The following is an 8,029-nucleotide window of genomic DNA, read 5'->3' as shown; positions in this document are numbered from 1 at the left end:
AATACTTACAGCCATGGGCATGTGCAAAGACTTTTGAATTTCAAAGATTTTTGAAATTTTTCAAAGTCTACTATGACATCTCATTTCCTAGCTTTTCCTTTTTCATGTACTAATCCTCTTTTGCTTTTTTTCTAAATCAGTGGTACTAGTTCTTATTTTACTTCTGTGAGTTGTTTTTTATACTTTTGATATTCTAGTGCACTGTAAGCTGACAGATAGTGGTTTAGTTAGTTACCTCTGAATCCTCCAAAGAAATAGCACAGCATATAGCCAAGAATAGGGTCCAGAAAGTATTGTTTGATTTGAATTTAATGGATTGGAATTGCCAAGATGGATAATGATGGAATAGCTTTTATTAGAACAACTTTCCCACAGATAACAGCTATGTGTTCTAGACAAAATACAAAAATCTACTTAAAAGTAGTGCAGATTGAGAAAAATCAGGAAATAACTTGAATGGGGAGTTATATCATCAGAAACTAGTAAAAGAAAAACAAATTAAGCACAAGACTGCAGTAGGATGGAAAATATAAAAATTAGAGTGGAAATAAATACAACAGAAAAGAGAAAAACAATAGAGAGAATCATACAGAAAGGTGGTTTTTTAAAAATTTCAACAAAGTTAACAAACTTAATTAGACAAGCCAAAAAAAAAGAAAAAAGAAAGAAAAGAAAAGAAAAAGAAAAAGAAAGAAAGAAAAGAAAAGAGAAAGAAAGAAGAGAAAATACAAGTAGCTAAAATTCTAAGTAAAACTGGGGATATTCCTACTGATCTCTTAGAATTAAAAGGATTATGAAAGAATGCTCTGAACAATTGTATGCCAACAAATTAGGTAACCTATATAAAATGGACATATTTCTGGAAACACTGAAATAAACAAAACTGACTCAAGAAGAAATAGAAAATCTCAACAGACCTATTCAAGCAAAGAGATTAAATCAGCAACCAAAAACCACTCACTTAGTAAAAGTCTTAGACCAGGTGACTTCTCTTGGTAAATTATACCAACCATTTAGAAGGATTTACTCTAATTCTTTCAAATGCTTCCAAAAGATAGAAGAGGAGGATGTGCATTCTAACTTATTTTATGAGACCAGTATTACCATGATAGACAAGTCAGACAAACACATCACAATAAAGGTCCACCTGGATTATAGACGAATATGTTTTATGAAAATAGATGCCAAAATCCTCAACAACATACTAGAAAACTAGAATCCAGCAATATATTAAAAGTATTATGCATCATGTCCAATTTGGATCTTTCATGGGGATTCAAGGTTCAACATCAGAAAATCAAATCATGCAAAACACCACATGAATAAAATAAAAGAAATAGAAGAACTTGCAAACTGATGCAGAAAAAGCATTGAACAAAAGCCAGCACACTTTAAAGATAAAAACATTTAAGGTAGGAATAGAGAAAACTTCAACAAGATCAAAAATATTTATTAAAAATCCACAGCTTAACATCCTATTAAATGCTAAAAAAAAGCTTTTCCTTTATGATCAGGAATAAAACAAGGATGGTTGTTTTTACTACTGCTATTCAACATTCTATTGGAAGTTCAAGCTAGGGCAATTAGGCAATAGCAAAAAAAAAAAAAAAAGCATTCAATTGGAAAGAAAGAAGTAAAACTCTCCCTATTCACATATGACATGATCTCATATTGGGAGTATACTAAGGGATCCACACAAACATAAAACCTAATAAAGTCAATAAAATTCATTCAGCAAAAATTGCATAATACAAATGAACATTAAAAATGAAAAAATGAGTTGGATTTCTATACATTAGTAATGAACAATCTGAAAAAGATATTTAAAAACCAATTATATGTATAATGACATCAAAAGCAAAAACAATTTTAGGAATATATTAGCCAGCTAGGTGAGAGAGTTGTACATTGAAAACTAGAAAACATTTCTGAAAAAATTAAATGATTTTTAAATAAATAAAAAAGTATTTCCCATTCATGGATAGAAAGAATTAATAGTGTTAAAATGCTAATTCTACTCTAAATGATTTAAAGGTTCAATGTGATCTCTATGAAAATTTCATTTGCCTTTTTGCAGAAATTGAAAAGCCAATCCTTAAATTCAAATGAATCTGCAAGGGGCCCTGATTAGCCAAAACAATACTGAAAAAGTACAAATTTGGTAGAATGATATTTCTCAATTTGAACACAGCACAAATCTTTGATGATCAAAACAATGTGGCATTGACATAAAGTTAGATATATAGACCAATAGAATAGATTTGAGAGTCCAGAGATAAACCCAGACATCTACGACCAATTGATTTTCCACAGGTATGACAAGATCACCCAGTAAGAAAATAACAGTTTCTTCAACAAATTGTTAGGATAATTATATACATATATATGCAAAATAATAGAGTTGAGTCCCTTCCTCACACTATATAAAAAAATAACATGACATGGAATAATGACCTACATATTAGAGCTAAAACAATACAACTCTTACAAGAAACCAGGAGGAATCTTCATAATCTCAGATTTGGTAGTAGATTGTGTAGATATGATATTGACAGTATGAGCAACCAAAGAAAAAGTAGATTTTACTTTGTCAAAATTAAAAACTTTGTGCATCACATCATCAAAAAAGTGAAAAGGTAACCTACAAAATGGAGAAATTATTTTCAAATTATATATCTGATAAGGGTTTAATAACAGAATATATAAAAACTCCTATAACTCAATAGCAGAAAGACAAAATTTTAATGAGCAAAATACTTAAATAGATATTTCTCCAAAGAAAATATATAAATGGCCAATAAACACATAAAAATACTTAACATCATTGGTCATTAGAAAAATGTAAATCAAAACCACAATGAAATATTACTTCACACACAATAGAATGACTATGATTTTTTTTTAATTAAAGGAGTATAACAAGTGATGGCAAGCATGTGGAGAAATTGGTACCCTTATTCATTTTCAGTGTTGATGTAAAATAGTGTAGCCATTTTGGATAACATTTTGTACTTCCTTAAAATGTTTAACATAGAGCTAACACAGGCATTCCCTTTTTACAACAATTGAAAACAGGCATTTAAATATATCTGTGTACAGAAATGTTCATAGCAGTATTATTTAGAATAGTCAAAAGGTGGAAACAAACCAAGGGTCCATCAACTGAGAAATTAATAAACAAAATCTGATGTATTGTTTAGCTATAAAAATGATTAGAGTGCTGGTATATGCTACAACGTGGACAAACCTCAAAAACATAAGTGAAAGAAGTCAGACATCAAATGTCACATATTGTATGACACCATTTAATTTGTCAGGGTTTATGGGAGGGAAGAATGAGGAGTGAATGCTTAACGAGTATAGGTTTCCTTTTGGGATGACAAAAATGCTTTGAATTTAGGTGATGGTTTTACCATATAGTGAATATACTGCCACTAAATTGTACACTTTAAATGGTTAATTTTTTGTCACATAAACTTTACTCCAATACAAATTGTAGAAAAGACAAGTTTCACTATAGTCTAATCAATATAAATAAGTACCTTTTCTGTATCAGCTCAAATGCACGATGGGCACCTGCAAGCCTATAAAAGACTGTGCATTTCAAGGGTTCCCATGTGAGCACACATACACTTTTAACATATTATGAGGCAAATTAATGATGTCATTAGAGTATCTTGAGGGCATAGGGAAAAGTTAGCGTTGTGGGAGTGACTGGGGAAGGTTTCATGGAGAAGACGACATTGGAGCTACCTCATTTTTAAAAAAAGCTGAATGTAGTGGGAAGAACATGTGCATTGAAGTCAGGCTACTTAGGTTTAAATTCTGTGTCTGTTTATTCCTGCTGCGTGACTTATGAGCAGGTCACAGAATTTATTGGAGTATTTGTCTTTTCCTACGTAAAATAAAGATATAAATAATCCCTACTTCCTAGCCTTGTTTTGAGGATTTGATGAGAAATGCCTGTAAGTACTTGGCTCAGATAGGCACACATGTTGCTCTCTTGCTAATTGAGTTCTATTCCCCTGTTCAGTCCATTGTTCTGCAAGTGATCGGAATACTCTTTGCAGGAAATGAAGGGGTTGGGGTGGGGAGATGGAGAGACAAAGTGATGTTATCAGAGAGGTCTTCTCTTTTCAGAATCTGTCAGAGGAATCTTGGGAATTTCCACTATTTTTCTTTTCCATCCAGATTTGTGTGCAGCCCCTAGGATAATTCTGCACCGTAGGAGTCACAGTGTGCATATGGCTTCAGGGGGAATTCAGTGTTGGTATGCTTTTAAGCTCTGTAGGCCCTCTGCATGCTGTTCTCCCACTTGGCATGCTGTCAGCTTGTGGGTGAATCAGACCCTTGTAATTCTGAGTCACATGGCTGCTGTGTCTGATTTCAGGGAAACCCCAAAGTGTAACACATTAGGAATTACATAAATAGATTAAATGAACTGCTCAGCCATAACCTTGCACATAATCATTTGACTGACTTTTGCTTTATAGGCATTTTTCTGCCCTGAGGAACTCAAAATGATGAAATGGCCCTGGCTAGAAACAAGTGTGCCTTTGCATAGCGGCTCCTCCTCTCTGCAGGGACAGTGCAGCCTGAGGTTGCTATTGTCTGCACAAACACAGCAGCTGACAAGGCAAATGAGGCACAGGCTGACTTTTAATGGCATATATTTTTTCTAGGTTTTCAAAGGGCTTTAACTCATTAGCCGCCCCAATTAGTTTAAACGTTTCTCTTCAATAACTTGCAATAACAATATATTCACAACCAAATGGGTAAGTAGGCATTGCCCCTCTAGCATTGCTGACTGGGTTCTGAATAGCTTGGATATTTTTCTGCTTCTGCCTACCAAGAATTGGGGCATTTTTGTTTCTTTAAAGACTGACCCCCTGCAATATTAGTTAAGTTTCTCTTTTACATTTCCTGTGGCACACTGCTCCCTTATCGTTCACTACGGCATGGCTCATACACAGTCATTGTGTTAAATAACTATTTGATCATTGAATAAATGAATATGATGTAGGGGAAATAGCACTGCACCAAAAGTCAGGAATCTTAGAGAGTCTTCTTCTACCAATTAGCTGTGTGACTTTGAATGTGTTTCTTGTTCTTTCTGTGCCTCATGTACAAGAAGTCTTTTCGGATGACCTCTATAATTTTTTCCTAGCTATAGCATTCACTACAAATCTGGTAAATTACAAGTACACAGTTGCACATTCTTCTATTGCACTTGGCTTGCCTTGATGTATTACTGTTCCCATCCAGGTCTTCCCTGTTTTACTTATAATTAGCATGTGCTCCTTAAAGCCTAACCTGTTGAGTCTTCCCAATCTAATCTTCCCATTTTTTTCCCCCTGAATCTATTATTCCAGAGGGAGCAAAGTCTTTGCATTCTGAGTCCTAGATTGTTTTTTCTTCTTTATTTAAATTACAAAATCTTTTTATTTATTTATTTATTTATTTGAGTTGGAGTCTCACTCTGTCACCCAGACTGGAGTGCAGCGGCCGCTCCCAGCCACCGCAGCCTCAACCTGCTGGACTCCGGCGATCCTTCCGCGTCAGCCTTCCAAGTAGCCGGAATTACAGGCAGGTGCTACCACGCCCAGCTGATTTTTAGATTTATTGTAGAGATGAGGTCTCACTGCCCAGGCGGGTCTCGAACCCGCGGGCTCAGGCAATCCACTCACCTCAGCCTCCCAAAGGTGCGGGATTACAGGCTGAGCCACCGAACCCGGCTAAACTATAAAATCTTTTAAAAGTGCAAAGAACCCAGAATGAACCACAACAATGTAAAAATCTGTGGCATATCCCCGACTTTCTATTAAATTGATGCAGTGTTGCAGCACTCATTTTTTTTCTCTGCTTAGGAGATTTATCTTTGACTTCTTAATGTTCTTAAAACTTTGGGTACATAAATTTTAACAGTTTTTTTAGTTTCTTTACAATTTAATTCAGAAATTAAGATCATTTCAAGATTGCTATTATGCCTTTGACGTTTATTAAAACTGTCTTTAGGATGTTAAAAAGCTGATTAACTTCACCAATGAGGCAAGATAGCCTTGCTGGATGATAGACTGGCATCAAATAATTGATATGAAGATGCAGTGGGGTGTAGAAATTACTACCTTGGCATCTAGTGAAATAGTAGGAATGATAGAGCAAAGGCCAGTTAAAATTCTCCCCACCATGAAAACAATGAGGACACTGGCAAAAATGGTCAGAATCATATTTTTCATAACTTTGAAAATTAACCAAAGGCTCGCATTAATTCAGGAAGCGTGCACTCAAGAAAAATGGCTGAAATGCAGCAAGAGCAGTAAATAAGTTTTGTAGCATTTTTTAAATTAGAAAGTACAGTTTATTTAAAAGTAAATGTGTGTGTGTGTGTGTGTGAGAGAGAGAGAGAGAGAGAGAGAGAGAGAGAGAGAGAGAGAGAGAGATTCACCTCCCCAAGTTAGGGGGAAGGCGGCCAAAGCCAGGAAGCATGGCGACAACCATAGCTCAAAGAGCACATGGACACACCAGAGTCTAGCAAGGCAATGGCTCCTTTGTGGCATTTTGCCTTGCCTTTTCCCATTCCCCTAGTTCTGGAGTAAACCAGCAGCCTATCAACAACTGGGGAAATGTAGAGTGAAAAAGTGGATGGAGTTGGAACCCACCCAGATAATTGTCATTATTTACCTCTTTGGTGGTTCCCTCAAAAACCCAAGTCACAAGACTTGTCTTTTTAGAACTGTACTTGCCCAGTGCAAATAGAACTGTACTTTTACCCAGAGTATTCATTTAAAAGAAACAGCATCAATTCTATAACATCATGGCTACCTGAGGTGGTAATTAATAGTTTGGGCAAACAACAGTTATTCAAAGGCTTTTTTAAAAGCTGAGGGATGAGATGTTCTCAGGAAACTTTGAAATTTTTGACTTGCAGAAATGGAGAAGCTGATTCAAAAATTTATATGGAAATCCAAGAAGCTCAGAATAGCCAAAGCAATCTTTTAAAAATGTCAAACCTACTATAAAAAATTTTAATCAAGATAGAGTGGTATTGCCACGAAGATAAACATGTATATCTGTGAAATAGAGTTAATAATCTAGACATAAATCCATTAATTTATGAAATAATGTAGTCTTTTCAAAAAACGGTGCTGGGATAACTGGATATCGACATCTAGGGAATGAATTTAGTCCTCTACCTCACCACATACAAAAACTGACACAAATTAAATCAAAGTTTTAAATGAAAATACTGATACTATAAAACTATTGGAATAAAACATAAATGTAAATATTTATGACCTGTTATTAAACAATACTGTTTTAGATATGACATCTAAAGCACAAGCAATAAGAAAAACAAACAGATTTGTGGGACTTCATCAAAATTAATATTTTTTGTAGACCAAAGGATACTATAAATAAAATTGTGACATCCTAAAGCATGGCATTAATCATGTGCAATCTTTATCCAATATTTCATACGTCTGACAAAAATCTTGTATCAGGCATATATAAAGAACTCTGCACACCTCAACAAAAAGAGACACCCAATTTATAAATGAGCAAAGAGTTTGAATAAACATTTCACCAAAAAAGATGCACAAATGGCAAATAAGCACAGGGAAAATGTTCAAAATCATTGGTCATATAAGGGAAATGCAAATCAAAGTCACAATGGGATACTACTTCTCATACACTAGTATGGTCATAATAAAAAAGCTAGACAATAACAAGTGTTGTCTAGGACGTGGAGAAATATACATTTCTGGTAGACATGTAAAATCTTGTCACTTTGGAAAATAGTTTGGTGCTTCTTCAAAATGTTAATTCGAATTATATAATCCAACAATTCCACTCCGAGGTATATACAAAGAAATTTGGAAACATTTGTACACAAAAACATGTACTTTAGCAGCCTTTATTTATAATAGACAAAAGTGTAAATATACAAATGTTCATCAATTGATAATTGATTAAACAAAGTGTGATATATCTGTTCTGTGAAATACTGTTCAGCAATAAAGAAGTGAAG

The sequence above is a fragment of the Carlito syrichta genome, unplaced genomic scaffold, assembly GCF_000164805.1.
Source record: "Carlito syrichta isolate Samal-C Ts95f unplaced genomic scaffold, Tarsius_syrichta-2.0.1 Scaffold287136, whole genome shotgun sequence".
Taxonomy (NCBI): domain Eukaryota; kingdom Metazoa; phylum Chordata; class Mammalia; order Primates; family Tarsiidae; genus Carlito; species Carlito syrichta.
Note: the sequence above shows the minus strand (reverse complement) of the source record.